This window comes from Melanerpes formicivorus, unplaced genomic scaffold, assembly GCF_026170545.1.
Source record: "Melanerpes formicivorus ecotype bairdi unplaced genomic scaffold, bMelFor1.0.p_v2 SCAF_27, whole genome shotgun sequence".
NCBI classification, from domain to species: Eukaryota; Metazoa; Chordata; class Aves; order Piciformes; family Picidae; genus Melanerpes; species Melanerpes formicivorus.
In genome coordinates, this window is record NW_027142379.1 from 3,400,720 (window position 1) to 3,421,940 (window position 21,221).

A 21,221-nucleotide genomic window follows, 5' to 3' on the forward strand; every position below is an offset into this window, starting at 1 on the left:
ATAGTTTTAAACCTTAGAAAAGGCTGAGGTAGCCTTCTGCAGACCCTGCTGCAACCACACACTAAAGTGATAAGTCCTGGCATTTGTAAGCTTTCCAAATAAAGAATTTTATGGAAAATGGAGAACATGCAGGGAAAGAGCTTCCAGACAGAAGACAGGGAGGGGAATAAAAATGCCTTTCATTTTTCCTTCTCTCTGAAATCAAGCATAAAGCAAGGGCAGTAACTGTGATAATAAAGGCAAATGATAAAGAAGGGGCACTTCAGCATAATCCAGATAACAGGAAAATTTTAAATGGACAATTTAACATGAGGGTCTGGATGGAATTATTTTTCATTAAACAGTCAAAGCTTGTGCTAATGCAAATGAAACCCATTTTTAGCTGCAGGAAATGTTGAGAATTTCAGAGGAATAAAAAATATGAGAATAATAATATCATGATGGTAATTCACAATAATTATAGAAAAGCATAATTGCACAACACAAGCACTAATCAAAGCTCAGAAGAGTACTTTGGCAATCATTAGGATTTCAGAGCCGTTAGCATTTACCTTTGTCATTGGGCACCAGACAACAAGAATTATTAATTTCATATCAATCTAGAGTGTAATTTCCCTGATCAGATACCAGTTTATAATAACTAACCACAAAAATTAGCTTATCTAGCACTGATTTTGATAGCTTGACCCAGAATGAACAAACTCCAGTTTATATTGCAGTCTTCCTTCAGTTGGACCATTTCAGATCCTGTTTGACTAACTCTGTCACTGCCTGCCAGATCTACCAAGTTCAAGTGGGATACCATCACTGCTCGATCAGAGCTTGCATTTGCAAGGTCACTTTTTCTCTGCTTTCAATGATCATTCTGAAGATAGTGTGGGAACAGCTGCTGTGCCTGTTCATTTTTGTTTCTCCATAATGGTGCTTTTTCCTTCTCTGATCCATTCCATGGTGACTTCTGGGGCAACACAGATCTAGTGGAGTCCCTCAGGGATCAGTGTTGGGTCCGGTCCTGTTCAACATCTTTATCAATAACACTGATGAGGGGACAGAGTGTCTGCTCAGCATGTTTGCTGGTGATACAAAACTGGGAGGCTTAGCTGATACATCTGAAGGCTGTGTGTCCATTCAGTGAGACTTGTACAGACTGGAGAGCTAGGCAAAGAGGAACCTAATAAGGTTTAACAAGGGTAAGTGCAGAGTCCTGCACTTAGGAAGGAATAATAAACTGCACTAGTATAGGCCGGGAGATGATCTGCTGGAGAGCAGCTCTGTGGAGGAGGACCTAGGAGTCCTGGTGGACAAGTTATCCATGGGACAGTGATGTGTACTTGTGGTGAAGAAGGCCAGTGGTATCCTGGGGTGAATTGAGAAGAGTGTGTCCATCAGATCAAGGGAGGTTCTCCTCCCCCCTCCACTCTGCCCTAGTGAGGTTTCACCTGGAATATTGCATCCTGTCTTTGGCTCCCCAGTTCAGGAGGGACAGGGATCTACTAAGAGAGTCCAGCAGAGGACTATGAGGATGATTAAGGGACTGGAACATGTGCTTTATGAGGAAAGGTTGAGACACCTAGGGCTATTTGGTCTGGAGAAGAGAAAGCTGAGAGGGGATTTAATAAATGTTTATAAATATATGAGGGCAGGGTGTCAAGAAAGAAGGGACAGCCTCTTCTCACTTGTGCCTTGTGACAGGACAAGGGGCAATAGATGTAAACTACAGCACAGGAAGTTCCACCTCAACTTGAGGAAGAACTTCTTTATTGTAGGGTCAAAGAGCACTGGAACAGGTCCCCAGAGAGGTTGCACAGTCTCCTTCTCTGGAGACTTTTGAGACCCAGCTGGATGCATTCCTATGTGACCCACACTAGATTATATGGTCCTGCTCTGGCAGGGGAGTTGGACTTGATCTCCAGAGGTCCCTTCCAACCCCTAACATCCTGTGATTTTTGTGAAGTATTTTAGAAAGGAAGCTTTACTGGTGATTGCTTTGGAAGTAGCAGTGTTGTCCTTGAATTTCCCAGGGTTTGTGGCCATCAATTTGTTTGCATCTTCTCCCCTAAGAAAGCTTCAGACTGTTGTCCATGCTTTCCTGCTTGATCCCTTGAACCCCCAAACTTCCATTTGTTGTCCAATAAAGCAAGATACAACTCATGAACATGCAGATGGGGGTCATTTGCCCGTGCCAGAAATAGTATATGTTCCCTTCCTTAACTGACTCACTGTCACAGTGCTTTTCTTTGGCTGGTGGTAGGATTGTTTTTCTGTTAGCAACTTATTTTTTAACACACCATTCTGACACCTTGACAGTTCATGTGCTAAATCAAACTTTACAATTACTGGCAGGCAGTTATTAGATGTATTGCACTTAATTAACTTTGCACCTAATTACAAGCGGTGCTGGCCAATTACAAAGGGCATAAATATATTAGTGCCCTAGCTGTCACATCGTGAAAATGGCTGTTTGAACAAGTCAAGCAAATGCAATTACCACATTGTGTGCATGGCAAAGTGTAGTGGAGTGCAGAAAGAGGAATTAACTGGTTTACTGTTAGGAGAAATTTAATTTTGCATTTCTAGTGACCCAGATGAGCAAAGAGTATGATAAAAGATTGCCGATCAATTGTATAAAAACTTCAGGAGGTCTTCATATGTGTGAAGGGAAAACTAAAGTTGCATGGAAAGAGCTGTCTTAGGTTTTGTTAGATACACACCCTGTGTATCTGTAGATGAAGTGTGAGAATTCCAACACTAAGGAAGAAAAGTAGTCTAACATGAGAGACATTCTACAGATCATAAGCAAAACTTGTGATTCAGAATGGTACTGTGCAACTGTTACTGACACAGTAGTTGCCAAAATGAGAAGGAAAGCAGAATTTAGTCTCGTCTGTAGAGGGATATGTTGTAATGAACAAATGTTAGCACTCAGCTAGTGTTCAGGGGAAATCTGTCTTGTGTTAGCACAGGAAGAAAACATCTGTATTAGAAAAGTAAGCAAGACATTCAGAGCAATTAAATTTTCCTAAGTGCCTTTATAAGTAGTCTATATTAGAGAGATGTTTCCTTCTGTATCAAGCATCTGTTCTAATCACCACATAACATGTTACAGGTAGCTTATCTAATTGTTGCTGCACATACAGCCATCAAGGGATGTTGTCTCAATTTTAAAAGAATCCTGGTTAAGGAGAAAAATGTAGAACTGTTACAGATCTTATATTTTTCTTTTTATTCCTTAAAGATAGCCTTTTTCTGCTAAGCAGGAGAATAAGCCCTGAATCATCAATGTTTTGCAACAAAACTAAACAAAATATTTGTTTCCCTTTTCAACAAAACTTAGTCCCACACTGAATTATTCAGTAATGCATAGACAAAACAGTTTAAGACCAGTCATAGGAATTTCATGGTCAATAGACTACTATTTGCTTCATAAGAGATACTTAATGCTTTGTACAAAACAGTACCAAGGTCACATGAAGTAGTTTCATATATGCTGGCCAAAAAAAGATCACTAGAACTTGACTTTGCTTGAGGCAAATTGAAAGAAACAGAGGGATTCACAATATGGAGCTAAATTAGTTGGATGTAGGGCTTGTATGCTGTTGTTATTTATAAGCTCTGAACAAAGCTTGTTGCAGAGCCACAAAGATGATGAGTGGAACATCTCCCATATGAAAGGCTGAGAGAGCTGGGTTTCTTTAGTTTGGAGAAGAAGAGACTGAGGGGTGGCCTCATTAATGTTTAGTAATACGTAAAGGGCAAGTGTAAGAGGACAGAGCCACGCTCTGCTCAGTGATGTCTGATGATAGGGCAAACAGGTGCAAGCTGGAGCAGAGGAAGTTCCACCTGAACGTAAGGAAGAACTTTTTCCTTGGCAGTTGTGCTTCATGAAAAAGCCAGTTGACTCCTGGCTGCTATGTGTGCAACAGCATAAAGCATGAGATGATGTGTTTTCAGATACAACCTTACATCACTGATGAAAAGATCATTCAACGTATTAAGACTTTGGGTGGATAGCAATTTTTACCCTGCGTAAAATTACAGACATTGCTGTAGAAAAATAAACCTGTGCAGGAATTATTTTGTTAATGAGTTTTATTTTGCCATGGCATCTGCTTAAGATTATAGAAAACTTTGCAGTTGGTAAACTGTGCTAAGGCTTTTGTGCTCCTATGGTTAGGTCTAAGTCTTACTAAAATTAAAAGGGTCATTTCAGTGTTTTCTGAGTCAGGTCTGATTACTTTAACCTTTACTTGTATAAAAAACAAACAAACAAAATACTAAAAATAGTTAAGATATAAATATAAATTACTTCTTTTTAAACCTGCAATTTACTGTGACATTTAACTCATCTTCCCAGAGCTGCAATTTGATAAGCATCTAATTACATTTGGCCAGTGATAATCAGAGACAAGTAAGTCATATTTAAGATGACCTTTCTTCATTGATTTTTGTCTGCAATTCATTATCCATTGTCTGTATATAATTTCGAATCAAGAAACAATTTATAATAATATAACACAATTACAGTATATTTTTCTAAATGAAAAATTATATCATGGGCTGCTGAATTCCTTCCATTTCAACTCAACAGATGTGGAAAAAAAACCTGAAAATTCAGGCTGAGTGACAAGGCGAGAATTCAATAGCAAAGGAATAATTTTCTGCTTTAAAGGAATTTGGTTTCTTAAAGCATACTCAGTTATCAGTGAATGCATTGTGGCTAAAACAAAACACTGGCCATTTCACAGCTACCAAGTAATAAAAGACCTATGCAACAAAAGCAGGTTACTACAGAATAGTGACTGCTAGTCTGCAAATAGAAATCACATACTTTCTGGGATTAGAGCTGAGTTCTATATTCCCCATTTTTAGCCTTAATTCTTCTGTTTATTTTTTTAAGATCTTGCTTACTTTAAATTCCCTTTCTTCCTGACCCGTCTACAATAGTGGCATTATAGTGCAAGATAAAAAGGACAGCAAAAAGTCTACAGGAGCTGCTCATTTCCCCTTATCTTCTGCCAGGTAGCACAGCTCTGATGGTGCTTGACATCACCCTGCTATGCCTTGGCCAGACAGGATATTTGTGGGGATCTGTGATAATTTTAGTCACCTGCATTTCAGAGCATGCCTCCCATCACTTGTGATAATGGCTACACTATGCTTCCCTCTTTAGCTGAAGTAAAACCAAAGGCTGTATTTTATACCTAAAGCCAGCTAAATCATACTGATCTGTAAAGAGTCACTTAGAAATACCTCAGAATAGTTATTTAGGCAGCCTGTCACCAAATGCTTACTTAGCTCCAAAAAGAACTTTCAGTGCTAACGGAGAAATATAACCTGCCTCCCTAATTTGTCCTCTACAAATACTGTCTTCTGTCCCTACCCTTAATAGAGTAATTAATGAAGTCTATGTAAGTCTTTCCATAGATTTCAGTGGTCTGCAGCAGAAGGTTCCAGCCCTACCTCTGGGAGCTGTTTTCAGTCCTCTTGGCTAAATGGAATTTATTAGCTCTGCAACATTACTTACTCATTTATCCTACCATGTTTGACAGTGTACCTGGGAGGCAGAAAGGCTGTCATTTAATAGTTTAAGGTATGTTATTGAATTATGTGTGTAGATTGACTGAATGTGGAAGTTAAATTAATTTGTATGTAATAAGAGTACAGTATAAACTAATGAGAAATAAAGCAATGTTAGTAACCACACCGTAACAAAATATTCTCACATCTATGTGTACCCTGGAGAATTGTGTGTGAGATGGATGCTTACCAACAGTGAGTTTTGTTGAGGTGACTCAACCTGGAATTAGTTAATGCATCTAAATGAAGCCAAGGAATCTTAACATTTTAAAGTGCTCAGTGATACAGTAACCTCTTACACTATATTTACAGTATTGGCATCATATTTAATTTTAGTATCTGTAATGTTTTTCCAGTATACATGTTGAAAAGTGGCAGAGGGGTTACAATTAAATACTAGAACATTCCTACACTGCTAGTAAAGTCTCCTTTTCCTTTTGTAATTCCAAAACTAAAATGGCTTTGTTTTCTATATTGATGTTACAACACGATAAACAGATATGTATCTTTAAAGTTATATTCTACAATATGTAAAGTGGCACATCACACATTATTGCAATGAAACAGAAGTAAATGGAAGAAAAGATTCTTACAATCTATATTGCTGTTCCTATTGGATATTAAACACCTGATATTTTTATGCCTTATTTATTTCCATCTTTAGCGTAGACTTCTTGGGACAGGTGATTTCTTATGCTATCTGAAGACAGCAAATTCTGTAAATATTTGCACACAGTAAACTAACCCAATAGCCACATGGGCTGGGCATAAAACCTATTGAAACCCAAATGAATAGTGCAAATCAAGTTGCTTTGGACCAGTCCTTAAGTGCAAACTGCCTTTTGTAAACAAACATTTTAGAATGTTAAGTCATAAAATACTCCTACTTTCTTGATCATTACAATATCACCTTCCTTAGATTATTCACTGTCCAAAGTATATACCTTTTCCACAAAAAGGAAATATATTGAATATATATTCAATGAATATATCATATATATATATAAAATATATAATTAATATATTGAAAGATCATACCTTTCTCTGTATGCTTCATGTTCTCTCTTTTGCAGTTGCCTCTAATGGTCTATTCTTAGCCCTTTTTAAGACACCAGCTAATCTAATTGCACCTCGTGCTCTTGCGTTATAATGGGCTCTCTGAAATTCATGATTTCTCTCACCTTTGACTGAGATTCAGATCAGTGGCAGCTCCACATTCTCTTATCAGAAAAAGAGACTGCTACCTGAAGGTTCTTAGGCTTTTGGCACCAAAAGCAAACTACCATACAACTAGGAAATGGATTTTTCTTACAGTGACAGTGGAACCTGGCATTTTTAACATCTTTCTGCTCCGGTAGCCCTGGAGAGAAAAATGTCCAGGTAGTAGCAATAAGCACTATAAATAGATATTCACTAATCATACTATTCCATGATACCGTATATGAATTAATACATCTTAATGGGGGCTTCAAAACCACGTGCCAAAAACATCCATCTGTGCTGGTATACATTATTCACATCACTGAATGCATAGAATGGGGAAGTACCAGTGAAAAATTACTAAACAAGTAGCTTACAAGTCACTTATATGTATAATCTTTATAGTAAATATGATGCAAATGTAAGCATAGCAAACAGTTCTCCACCACTCCCAATGGAGAAACTTCATCCAGGGTAAAATAAAATATAATCCATTCTTTTCAATCTGCAGTAGAACGAAAAGTTACCTATTATATAACAGCTAGGAAGCCTATTTGATTAACAAGGCCTTTGTAAGACGTGCCAGGGTTTATCTGCCAATTATCCTGCAGGGCAATGCTGCTGATGGAATGTGAGCACAGGTCCTGCCATTTTGACTGCAGCACTGTTTCAGAGCTCGTCTCAAATGGAAACAAAACCCAGTTGTGACCATCAGAAATCTGATTAATTGAGAGTGGCATTCTGAGCCTGGTGCTGGTGACCCAATGACTGGGAATTGCCCTGGAGGTTTAGAGTCTCGTGTCCTTCCCAGGGTAGCAGTCACACATATAACAAAACTGCCTAGTTAAATTACATTAGCCAACTACTGTTTACAAATTTCAGGATCACATACGGTCTGCTTATTGTTTGGCACAGATAAAACACAATCAACCCTGGCATTTGAAGCTGCTGACAGACTGCCAACACTGGTGCAGATGGTGGCAGCACAAGAGCGCTAATTACTAATGACATTAATGATGAGATACAACTTGTCTCTTTTCAGCTAATAAACAGATGGAACGTGTTTCCTATTCCCCCCTCCCCCCCCGATAACAAATTGTTTAGCTTTAATGGTAGAGAGCAACAAAACCAAATTATCTGTTCTTTGGAGAAATTTGTTTTTTGCTAATTGCTCCAAACAATCAATAAAATAATTACAATTGGCATTATCCCACTGAGAACAGAATCAGAGAAGTCAAAGTCAATTAGCTTCCTGTAGTACAATGCACTCAGATGGAAAGAGCCATTACAACAGAGTGTAAAAGTCAAACTATAAAGTATGCAGTCCCAAGAGCAAAGCAGACTTGGATGGAAAATCTAACAGAGGGGTTTTACATATCTTTCAGTTCTTCATGTATCACTGCAATTTCTAGTTTAGTCTTTAGATGTGTCCAAAAAAAAGGGTAAAAGGTAAGATGACATCCTGGGATCTTAGAAGGCTCTGTGTCTTTGGTGGGTACTGAGGCTGTAAGTCTTCAGAAGTCATGATTCTTAAATGTATCATCTGCAGCATAAAAAGAACAACTAACCCAGTTTTCTGTTAATGTTCCATATATATGGAAAAGCTAAGGACTCCATAGTGGCTAGTAAAATATTATGCACATGGGCTGCTGTATTTGACTTCCCCACCTTTTCTGCACTATTCTCAAGGCTGAGGGGGCAAGGAATGAAATAGGCCAAATTTTGTTGCCACATTATCAGTGCTTAATACAACAGTCATGTGTCAACTGAGAAGACAGCTTCATAGGACTGGGAGTCCCTGTCTTGTGCAAGCACCAGATACTATCAATGTGATGAATGACTAGAGCCTCTCTCCCCTCAGAGACTGCACTTCAAGGTTTTACTGAAGTCCCAAAAGTTCTGAGGAGAAGTGATCTGCAGGGCTGTGACTCCAGAGCCAGTCAAGCAGGGTCTCTTGTCTAAGTCCACAGCCTGTTCAGGAGGAAGCAGCTAAGATGCAGTGTGTCCCCCATTGTCTCCCACAGCCTAGCAGTCTCTTGGACCGTTGTCCTGCTCTGGAAAGCCCTGCTGCTTTGGTATGAGTCGGAGTTGTGTCCTAGAGCCAGAACAAACTTACCTCAGGTCCTAATGAGCTGGATTGAGGTATTCACATTACTGATATCTGTGGCAGAATAGAAAACTGCTTTTTATTTTTGCCTAAATAATGAAAATTTTGAACGTTACATCACTCCTCAAGAGATAAAACAACACTCTCATCCTTTGAGATAGAGCAAGTTTAGAGTGAGTTTTGAACATCAGCTTGTGGTGTGCAATTTCACAACTGCAGGCCTTGGGAGAATACACCAAATTTTTTTGCACAAATCTGCTTACTTTTGAACGCTACCCTTAAAACTCCATACAGATTATTTACAATTATCAATCCAAGCTTTGAGAATACTTTTTTAACAAGGCCAATCTGATATGTGATTGTTTTTATAGTCAGCCATGAACACGTTCTGTTGTAATGGTCCACTCCTCTTGTTTTATGGTATCAAATGAAGGCTGGGACATTAAAAGCAGGGCATAAGAGAAATGAAAAAATATCAGTAAAAGCAGCTGATGAAAACCTGATTAAAAAGCTTTGCATGTTGGGCCATGTTCTTTCTGTAATGTGTTATGTTTGCAATAATGGCTCTGAATTCTGCAGGGACCTATAAGTAATGAAGAAAATTGGTCAAGCAAAGAAAAGGAGTTATTGGAAACTTGAGTGCTGTTGAGTCCCATTATATGCAAACTGAACATCTGCATAAAATAAACCTGTGGCCTGCTGATAGCTTTTATATTGTACCCAAAACACAATTCTTCATTTTTTCTATACACTAAAACTGTGTCATTGGTGCTTAAGACCAGGGTACACAAGAAAGTGACATGCTTTGAAATATGGGAAAGGGGAAAAAAGATTGTATTGCACTTCAGCCAGATTTCAGTTCATCCTTATGAGCTGATGTTGCACAGATCAGGAGGAGTCTCAGGACAGTGTCTACACTTGTCACCAGTCTGTATTTTAGGCAATAGTTGCATGAATGAGTATCACAATAGAGTAATTTGTAGACTCAGTTACTCTGCTACTGAGCATGTGAAAATGGTTTCAGACTTGCAGAAACAGGTCAGACTATATGAGAAAGTTACAATATTTCAAAGGTATATTTTACTGTAAAGCGTCCCGAGGCTGTTTTGTTACCTAGTACAAAACTGCATCCTCCACTAATGTTGCATGAACTGTCTCCAAGACCTGCTAGTCAGGGTCTTGACTAGTGTTCCCAGGATCAGTCATCCATCAGTTGCTGTGGGCCAAATCCACTGCTTCTGCAACTCCACTGACTTCAGAACTTTGCCTGAAGGAAGAGTTTGACCCATTTTAACTAACTATAGTATAGTGTTCTTTGCAGGTTCTCTGGTACATAATTCACATAGCCTTCTTCCACGGAGTAAAGGAGATTAATTTTAGAAACCGTAGATATTACAGATCCCAGGATATTTGTCCTAACCATTACTTTGCTTTGAGTAAGTGGGCTCTCCAGCTGACTTTCACTCGAGGGGAGTTATATCACAGACATTTTAACAGCTTATACCCTAATTTGAGTGTGTACCACTAGGGATTGTCCTCAAGCCAAATAACTTTGCTGTTATTTCCTATCTTAAAATGTGTGCTAAGTAATAAAAATTGAAAATAGATTAAAAAGAAGAAGAAGAAAAAAAGCTTAGGTCACACTGCAGCTGCAGTCTCTTTGGGAACTCAGATGGAAAACACAAGCTATTCTATACAGAAATAAGACCTAAAAATGACACCTGATCAATTTTGAACATGAAAGAAAATTGTAAAAGCCCCCCAGTCTTTCATAATGTCTTGCGAGTTATGATCACCCTTGTGATGGGCAGACAGAAGGATGTTTGGTTAGAACCCAGTCCTGTTCTGGAAAGTCCATAAATCCATGTTTAACTCTGTGCATATGATTAAGTAACATTCCTGTCATGGCCAGTTAAAGGTGTGTTGTTGCCTTACCTATTTGAAGAACGAGTATCTTAGTTCCCACAGAGAGCCAAGAGGTGTAATGTATTCTCAGGGGCAGGGAGGAACTGCTGATTCCTTGTTTCTATTTTGCTTCCCTGGATGTCCTCACCAGGTGGCCTATACAATTCTGTAAACTTGCTCTTAAGACAGCTTAGCTTCTAAGAACTCCTTGATGTTGCAAGTAACCATGTGTTTCCATAATTAATTATAATTGAGCTGATAGGTAATTGGGAGCAAAATTTTAATAATTGACAATAGACTTTATTTTTAAAGTAGGATTCCATCAATGAATTTGATTCTCAAATTCTGAGGGTGTTTCTGCAATTATCAAACAATTATTTTTGCAATTATTGCATGTATTTTTTCCTGGGTTCACACATTTCTTCTCTATAACCATGTAACTAATTTTGAAAATCCATTTCCCCTGAGCTAAAATGGGAGGGAAATTAAGCAAAAAAAAAAAAAGGAGGAAAGAAATGGAAATGTGTAAATGATATATAAGGTGAAAGACTTGGAAATCAGGATTTAAAAACAAAACCAAACAAAACACCACTTTGTAAAATAAAGTGAACCACAAGCAGGAGAAACTGGAAATTATTAATGGAATTGCTTTCCAGCTTTCCTGCCATTTTATCTTGGCAAGTCAAAATACCAAATTGTGTCAGCATAGTTCTGAGATGGACGTTTAGTGTCCATGGAAGAAAGATTCTAATTTGTATTGAATTCTTAGACTTACAAATGTGCCCTTTTTCAATGCCAGAGAATCAATTATGCACTTTATTGTTTTTTCAGCTTTCTCAGCAGGGAAGATTTGCTTCTTTACACTGGAAGACCCCTGTGGTGTGTGCGTTTTAGAACATTCCCACCTGCTTTTGACAAGATGGGTGAAATAGTAAGTAACACCATTTTGACATAAAAATAAGAAAATTCACAATTCAGTTTGAACAAACCTATGACTAATTCAGTCTTAATAGATTATTATTTCAACATTTATATGCTCATAAGATCATGGAGTCTGCTCAGAATAGCCTTCAGAATGTGTTTGAGTTCTGATCTTACAGGGACTTAGCAACTTGGTTAATTTTGACCATCAAACATCAAGCCTGCCTTGAGAAATATGTGAACAATATATTTAAATGTTTCATTTCCATATGGTCTGATCCAATGAAGTCAAATTGGCACCTGTGCATTAGAGAAGCTCAGCTCAGTTGAGTGCTCAGCTAGAATAATTCCCCTGAAATTAGGATCAGAGGTTTTTTGTTTTCATTGCATCCTCTAAGTTACGTATACCATATCAGTTGTAAGAGATTATGTTTGAGTCCTACCATAGTTTGGAGTTCATTTTTTTTCCATCTCTGCTGTTCAGCAGGGAAAGGAACAGTGCTTACCAAGTCACAAAAATATAATGCCCTGTACAGCATGATCTTCTGTCTTTACTTACCTGGTTGTAAGAATGACACAATTGTTGGGCTCATCAGATAATAATCTGTTTAATGCACTTGGAATGTTGCTGCTTTTATTGGGATTGTTTCCAGTGGGACTAAGCATTAGTAAAGGTAAGTCTTCTGTCATCAGGGACTAATTAGGACAAGTGCAAAAGAAATAAAGTAGAATAAAAATTGTTCTTACTATTCTTAATCTTCCTATGTTCTGAGCCTAACAGCACACTCTGTTTCTTGATTGTAACATTACCTATCATAAGACTTTTTTCCTTTATCCATCCTTTTTTCTATGCATTGACACAAATGCTGCTTTCAGTGGGAAGCCACAGTTGTGAAAACCCGGTAGGTAAATATTGTAGTGTCTATTTGAGGAATGTAGCCACTGCCAAACAGGTTGGTTTTTCCATGGTGACTTTACCTGAACACATATTGGAAATTTAAGGTGTATGCAGTAGCTAAGGAGGAACTATATTGTTTATTTAATTTTCAGGACTCCAGATAGGAGAAGTCTGAGTTCTGTGTAAGAATAAATAAATAGGAAACCACTGCTGTAAAGAAACAGAAAAATAGCATAGTTTTCGTGAGACCTCAGTGCTGATTCTTTTACCAGAATCATTAAACCTTTCTGTAATTAAGTGAAAAGCCTGTAATGTTCACATACTCATCTCTATAGGAATTCCTGGAATATTTTGTTTAGCGTGCAGAGGCATAGCTTAAATTGGCCAATGCTAAAAGAACATTGTTTTATTTTTCACTGGGGACTTCTACACCACACAGGCTTTCTGTTTGACCTTTACATTTTCTTCAGAGGACAAGAGGTTGAAGTCTGCAGGATAACCAGAAATACCCAACATGGCACAGCTGCTCTGGAGAAAACCTAAACTGCTTTTGAGCACAAGAAGTAGTAAACATCTGGGGATCATTTGAAACTGTAGCTGCTCACTCACTATGGAAGACATGAAAGAAGCAGTTAATGTTTCATTTCTGGGCAGGGGATTGATCTTTATCACCACTTTCCCTAAACTGTATTAATAACAATCACCAGGGACAGAAGTACGCATATTTTAAAAGGCAGCAGTAGTTGCCCCAGGTCACAGAATTAAAGGAGGAATTTGAATCTGAGTTTTACTTGTTTTCTATCCAGAAGCATGAACCTCTTTTATTGGAAATCATTTTTGTGTGAAGTTTGAGTGAGACTTCTAAGAATACATGTAAATAAATCAAGTTAACAAAAAGAAAAACTCTCTCCTGTAAGCCTTCTAAAATAATTCTCTATTGTACCAAAAAAGAATTCCCTGCCCCAGGCTATTAATTTTTAACTTAATATAAGAGTATCTGAAAAGGCAGTTCTTGCTTCCTAGAACGTTTGTTCTAGTATTTTTAATACCAGGTCACTAAGGCTGCTTCTTTCTGTGGAGGCAATAATCTCTACAGAGCCCTGTGCTCCAGCCACCCAACATGCATGGCTGCTTTGTATGGAGATCAGGTAGAAAAGCAGAGGAGAAGGGGTGGTGATCTGCAAACATACTTGGTGAGGCTGCTTCAATCTATTGGTATGTAGTATCATTGTGGGGGTCCTATGCCCACAAGACCATGTAAAGTGGGACAAAGTTGTCCTCAATTGTGTGTTGTGATTCTGAGTCTTCCTGTATTGACTGGAAAATAAGGAGAAAGAGGTGGCATCCAATTTCCTCCAAGCTATCCTCTTTGTTGAAATACTATTACCATGGAGCAAGTTGTCTCAGGAATGATCTGTGTGCTGCTCAGCCGCATCTTCCTTCTACGACAGATAAGGTCTTATACATCATCCATACCTCTTGGAAGCTCATGATAAGGATGGATAAACACAGCAAGGGTCTTCTCAGAAAGGCTACAGAATTTCTGTCCCTGGAGACTCTCAAAACTTGACAGGCTCTGACCAACCTGATCTAACTTTGAAACTGACTGTGCTTTGAGCAAGGGATTGAACTAGATCATGTCCAGTAGTTTATTCCAACTTAAATTATTCTGTATTTCTGCTTTAAGTACTAGAAACTGTACATCTCTGTAGTGGATCTGATGGTAGAAGTAATGGGTATTCTTGCTGGCTGCAGAAGCCAGACCCTTGGTCAGTAACAGCTGACCAAGAGGCTGTCCCCAGCCTCTGAGCTCACTAGGTTACATTCCTGCCTGTCTTGGTCAAAAACATTTTAGGTCCAAGTGCAACTGTAAGGCATTTCTGAGCTCAGAATTCACCTACAACCACTTGATGGCCACTTGTCCTTCCTTCGGCGAATCTCCAAGGAGGGCAAGATCTAGTGTCCTTCCCAAACTGGAGGAGCAGTGGAAGATAAGGATCATCCCTTAGAGCTCTTGTCCCAGGGTAAAGCAGCTGCTTTTCACTTGCGGCTGCTCCTGAGTGTCATTCCCTCCTCTTCAGCTCTTGGAAGATGTACTGTGTTGCTCTACCTATCTTTCTTACTGTTCATTCCACTCCCATAATGTAAATGAAACCTTCTTTGTTCTTTCTATGCAGACACAAGATCCAAGGGAAAGAAACTTGGGAATCTTCTACTTTTTCTATGAGTGTAAATGAAAATTTGGGTTTATGCCATGGAATTCTTATTGAGGAAAGTGTGAGGTGCTGCTTTTACTGATGTGACAGACTAATGCAAGTACTAGTCTAAATCTGTAGACGTTCCTCTGTCCAGAGCCTGAACTAATTTATGGAGTGAATCTGTCATCTCAGCAATCTAACATACCCTTTGGGGCTTTATGTACCTTGGGGATGTTTTCTTAGAAAAACTTTTACTTTCATTAACTTTCAGATTGTAGTAATGCACAGATGTCAAAAGCAAGCAGTGCAAGGTATTAATGATGTAGGAGATCATCCAAACTTTTCTTGACTGTTTTTAAAGAAACCTGTTCTGCACAACCATGGCATGGCAGATTTCCAAAACAGCATACTTGGGTCTTTCTGCTGTTACAGATGTTAATGGATGTTACTTGGTTGGGTCCCCCTGTGGTGCTTTGAAAGGGTACACTCGTCTGTCTCATAAACTGGTTTATTTCCTTGTTCACAGATTTTTTTGAGGAATAGAACTACAAAAGCATTCTCTTCTATAAGACAGAAGCAAAGCCCACATAGCATACTTCCATCCTTCCAAATGAAGGATGGATATTTCTTTGCTGCACCGGGAAAGAATGCCAAGATTCCAGCTGATAAAAGCTGGATTTCAGTGAAATCAGAGGGGAACATGAAATCACTGAAGGAACAGACCACATATAAACCAAACAGCACATATTAAGGAGAAGTTCTTCTCTGTCACAGACTAATTGGCTGGGGCTTACTGTTTCACATATCAGATCTGCCCCTGCTGTTCTGAGGACCTTGAGTAAAATAAATCAGTGCCAGAAATGATTTATACTTATATGTATAAATCTGTTCATAGATCACAATGTGGCATGCTTCCTATGCACCTCTTCTGTTTGCAAGCATCACTACTGATTGGAAACGAGGCTGTAAGCACCTACACCAGAGTAAGCAGCATCTGTAAAGTCAGACACCACGCTCATTCAACTTTATTGGGTCACATGTCGGGAAGGGTTTTGTTAAGTGCTCTATTATTTTGAAAGTCAGTTTAACGACTGCATACTATAAAAGTTAAAGCAATTATATGTGATGCATAATAAACAGTATGACTTCCAAATGTTCACATATAATGCATGTCAGATTTCAGTTGAAAAGCAAAATAAAACAAATGCCTCAAGGTTGCAGTCTGCTCTTTAGAAGAGCCACATGTTGTAACCTCAGAACCTCAAAATATCAGCTGGTTTCTGTGCATGATCAGAGCAGTGGAATCCACACCATATTCTGCCCTTTATTTTCTTGAATCTGGCTGCAGTAAGGATCAGATGTGCATTTCTGCCAAAGGCAGTCAGTGTTTGATCTGCATACAGATCAGTGAGTTATCTATACATTTCTTTTCTCATGATCTCATTCTGACATAATTTTTCTTCAAGATGTAGCAAAGACAGATATGCAAATAAGGAATGACCTTTTCTAAAATTCATCTGTGGTTGCTTTTCTTATACTACTATTGGTAAAATGAAAATAGCTGTAGACACCAAATGAGATTGAGGACCACTGCACTCTCATACTGGAAGAGGGAGCCTTTTGTGAAACATTCAAAATCTAAATACTCTGGCACAGACAAAAGAAGCAGATTTACACCTTCTTCTTAGAAAAAAAAGAGTAGAAGTTATCAGTCATAATTGCCAAGAACAGAATAGCCCTTATCCAGAAGAACCTCTTGAGGTGGCCTGTAACTCTTATTGCAGTCCTTCAGTAGATTTCCATGTCCCACTCATCTTTCCTATCCTATTTTCTCTGTACCTGCTTCTGATGTTTTTATCCATGACTGGTGCTGCCTTTACTATAGAGAGTGCTAATTTTCTAATTATCAGAACTGTAGATGTAAGTTACCATACTAACCTGAGCTTAAGCCATTCAGGAACTGCTTAGCTGTCCCTTCTGGCTTACCTTTTCCTTCCCCAGAGGCAGCAGCACACACCAAAAAAAGGGCTAAAGGCAGAACAGCAGCTGCCCCAACCACTGGATTCTGATCTGTTTGTATTTATGAGTAGGCACTCTGAAATTATACACCTGTTCAGTCAAAAAAAGTTCCAGAAAAGATCATGCCATATAAAATGGGCAGTAGCAAAGCCTGGCAGGACCAGGCAGATGTCTCAGACTGGACTTCTCTGAATTCTTCCTTTGCAAGTGAACCTGTTTATATGAGAAATACGGCTGCAGACTTTGAAGTTTTGAACACTTTATTAAAATGCATTGGTCATGATTTTACTGAGGCTTGCAGTATTTCTTAAAAAGTTCTTTTGATAGGTTTGAGACTTTTATTTGCATTCAAAGAAATGTTGTAATCTGTTCTGCAGCAAATCAGCTCCTGGGAAACTTTGCCACTATTCAGATTAGTTTCATGTAAATTGCTTAGGAATATTCCCTTCAGATAAACAGATCAAGAAAGCATTTGAGTGTTACATTTGGAAACAAAACATTTTCTATGTTGAACTAAACTTTTATGGATGGAATTTTATTCAATACAACATTCATGTGATTTTTTTTTTTTTTGTAAGGCTGTTTATCTCTGCAAAATGAATGCTTGAAAGATTTTTTTAATTTTACTTCTTTGCTTATGGTGGTGTTGGTATAAACTGCTTTTGTTAGTTTAATCACAAGGGTGGGAAGAGGCCAAGCACTGGAAGATTAATATAAAACCTAGCTCAGAAGAATTAGTCACAAGAGAGCAACTTCAGGGTGTCTGGCACGTATCAGCATTTTATTTCTTTGTAACCAAAATATTGCACATGGATTCACAAAACACATTTGTTGGGTTTTCTTTTAAGTTTCATGGTTTGTTCTTTCTTTTAAAACCTGTGGTAGGTCAGAATTAATGGTAGTAATTTCCTTTGCTAATGACCTCAAATACATTCTTTTTAAACCCAACTAGATGCCTTTTTAGAAATGGGCTTGAAGCTTTTCTAGCAGTATCACAATAAAGCATGAAATGACACTTCTAAACTATGGATCTACATTTCTGTTGAAAACTGCAGGAAGCCTCAAGAGACTTGTCTTTTTAAAATACTGCAAAATATAGTGTTGATGGGGAAAAAATTATATGTTAATATGAAGATATTCTTTGTGCAATGATGCTAACATCTATCTGAATATATGAGACTTAAAAAATGCAGTGGTTGCAGGAATGTAACAGAAACTTCATCAGGTTTTAAAAATATTATCACACATGGTTTCTTGATCAGTCTTTCACCCTTTTGACAGACATGGAGAAATATCACAGAATGTTAGGGGTTGGAAAAGACCTTGAAGGATCATTGAGGCCAACCCCCCTGCCAGAGCAGTATTATCTAGAGTAGATCACACAGGAATGCATCCAGGTGGGCTTTGAATGTCTCCAGAGACGGAGACTCTACAGCTTCTCCGGGCAGCCTGTTCCGGGGCTCTGTCACCCTTGCAGTGAAAAAGCTTTTCATTATGTTCAGGTGGAATCTTCTCTGCTCCAGCTTGGTCCCATTGCCTCTTGTCCTATCACTGGACATCACTGAGAAGAGCCTGGCTCTGTCCTCTCAACAATTGCCCTTTTGTTCTTTTGTAGTTGCATAAGCTGGTTGCTTGCTATCTGCATTTTGAAGTCTCCAATATGGTAGTAGAGAGATTTGTCAATGTTGTCGTGAACCTCAAGGACATGTGTATAGGGGACCTCTCTCTCTGCAATACATTTGTGTCCTTGAACAGCTTGAAGGCATTTCCATACTATGAAGTTCCACAACTGGAGACCTTATATCCACTTATGCCACAGTTTAAAGTAATCTGTAAAAAAAAAAAATCAGTTGTTTTTTTACCTTCATAAGTTAGTTTTAATATTTAGAGCATATGATCATTATTAATCAGATTCAGATTAAGTGGCAATAAACTCCACAGGCCTATAGGACAGAGGTGTATCAAGTGACTTTGTCTTACAAAGATAAGGACAGTAAGTGACTTCTTACATTGTGCAGTTTCAGGGTGCGATGCTGCAATTGAGAACACAGAATCTGCTGATGCAACCGGGGGCAATGGCAAAGAGCTTGATTCAAGTGAGAAATACTATACACTAGAAATCAAAATAAGCATTTTTCTCTTAATGAAAAGAGGGTCTTGGTGTTATAGGTGTGCTTTGGTGATGAAAATGCTCTATTTGAACATTAGTTTCCAGGTTTTTTTCCCCTCCTTCCAAATGACAGCGTCATGTTTTATCAAGATCGCATCAACGCTTCATCTAAGAAAGATTAATAGTGTGCCATAAAGTTTCCTGTGTGTCTGCATCTATCTGAGGAGCCCTTAAAACATTATCTTTTCAGTGTTTTTTTTAACAACCCAACATAAACAACAGTAGGGATTTGCCCCAGTGACCTCAACAAGTTTCTTTCCAGAGTCATAGCAGCTTGTTCTCTGAGTGATGTAGCACTGCACTTCAGAGGTAGCTGCTTTTTAATTATAGTACTGTTTGTGAAGACCTAGAAAAAGGTAAGGTATTCAGTGAGTTTTTTTCAAAAGATGTGACTAATAATCAAACTCTGCTTATTGAACCAATTACAGGCTTTAAGAGAACCTGAGGCAGGGCATCAGTGAGTGTTTATGAAGAATCCATCCCTACACTGTTGGGTTATTTTGGCATGAAGAGTAATCAAATACATCTTTGTTTCTCTCTTCATTGCTTCCATAGAGTTTTCTAATTAACAATGACTGAAAATAAATTATTCACCTCTCCATTTTCTAAGCATGAAAGCAGACTCTTCCCTTGTAGGTGTTAACACAGGAATTACTGTTTCTCTCTATACCATGTCAGTTTCTGGCATCTGCATAAAGACTGGCTAGGATTTATTTTCAGGTACTGTTTACATAGTCCCTCTGGAACTTGGTCTAATGATAATTATCTTGATTCATCTGCAGAACAAAACATTTTTTAGTGATTTTCTTTAAATGTAATGATTGAAAGGTGAAATGTCATTTTTAAATGCATTTCTTGACATTCCTTTGGCCACTGCCATTTTTTTCTGAATCACTCTTTGTAAAGCAGTGGAAACATTTTTCATGAGTATCTGGATAGCTCAACACATGCTTGGTTTTATTTAAATACATTTACTGTCAGGTATTTTGTGCAGGTGCCATCCTGGGGAAGCTTCCTGTAAGACAGAAGCTTTCTGATGCAGGCCAAGTGCTACTTCTGGGGAATTCATGTCTATTAGGAGTACAGCTCTGATCTGAGTTTTCTTAAGCACAGAACATACCCCACCCTAACATACAATCACAAAGCATCCTTTGAACAGAAATTCCCACATGCATAACTAGTGTTTTGGAGTTTTTAACTTCCTTTTTTAAATTAAGCTCATACTAATAAGGGTTTGATCATATTCCTGCAAGTTCTTTAAACCTGGAGTGAACAAGCATGATGAGTGATGAGTGGGAGAGGTGTGCCTCCTTGTCAAGGCATTTTACAAGAATGGAGTAGTAATCAGTCCATCCATACCACCCTCGCTCTTCCAATCTTCCCATCTTCACTGTGTCTTAAGCTTTGAGTTCTGAACTATTTTCCTCAAATAAGAAAAAAATCTTAGCAGCAAGTCTAGGAACAAGCTTTGAAGCTTTGAGGATTTCTATCTCATGATGGGCATGAGTGTGTACTTTCCATCCCATGCTTCCAGGACCCAGCTAACGTTCGTTTATGTCCCACAAAGGCCCACAGACTCACAGCACACAAACAGAGCAAAGCAGGGACTAATCAGAACTGCATCAAAGGCCTTTTTGTGAAAATATGGACAATGCTATAAAACTAACCTTGTGTTAACCTACTGAGGAACAGAGGACAGGAATTGTGAATGCCAAAATATAGAGAGAAGTGTGAAAGGGAAAACTTATACAAAAGTAGGCAGACTGAATAAAACTCTTTATTTTTAAGCCACACAAGTCATGGTAATTAAATTAGGTCAGGCTGGCTAGAAAGCTATGAAAAAGGGCTGTAACTAATTTAGAAAAAGACAGAGAAGACCTGAAAACAGACTGACAGCCTCCTATTATTTTTTTTATCTAATCAAGACAACAAATCTTAAGAAAGAGGAAAAGAGAAAAAAAAAAACAAACCCCACATTGATTTATCAGGATTTTCACTTAAACCATTAGGATAGACAAAAGCACGTAGTCACATCTTTGATGTGTGAAGGTTTTCACATTGTTGTTAGTGCTAACTGAGGGTTACATGCATACAGATTCTACCCATGAGAAAAAAAGAATAATTGAATGCCTTAAAGTTCAGAAAGGGGTGGAATATCTAACAAAGACTAAAGCTGATCTGAGCTTTATCATTATAGTATCATTTCACTGAATCATTCTGAGCATC

General features: G+C 38.3%; 1 long non-coding RNA gene across 6 annotated transcripts in view; it reads left to right on the forward strand.

Annotated features, from left to right (window-relative positions):
- The window catches only part of LOC137448933 (uncharacterized), a 160,862-nt gene that overhangs the window by 31,918 nt on the left and 107,723 nt on the right, over positions 1–21,221 (forward strand). For all 6 annotated transcript variants that reach the window (XR_010989263.1, XR_010989258.1, XR_010989260.1 and 3 more), the window contains exon 3: positions 11,621–11,720. This is a non-coding gene — a long non-coding RNA (uncharacterized lncRNA). The remainder of the gene's footprint in view (positions 1–11,620; positions 11,721–21,221) is intronic.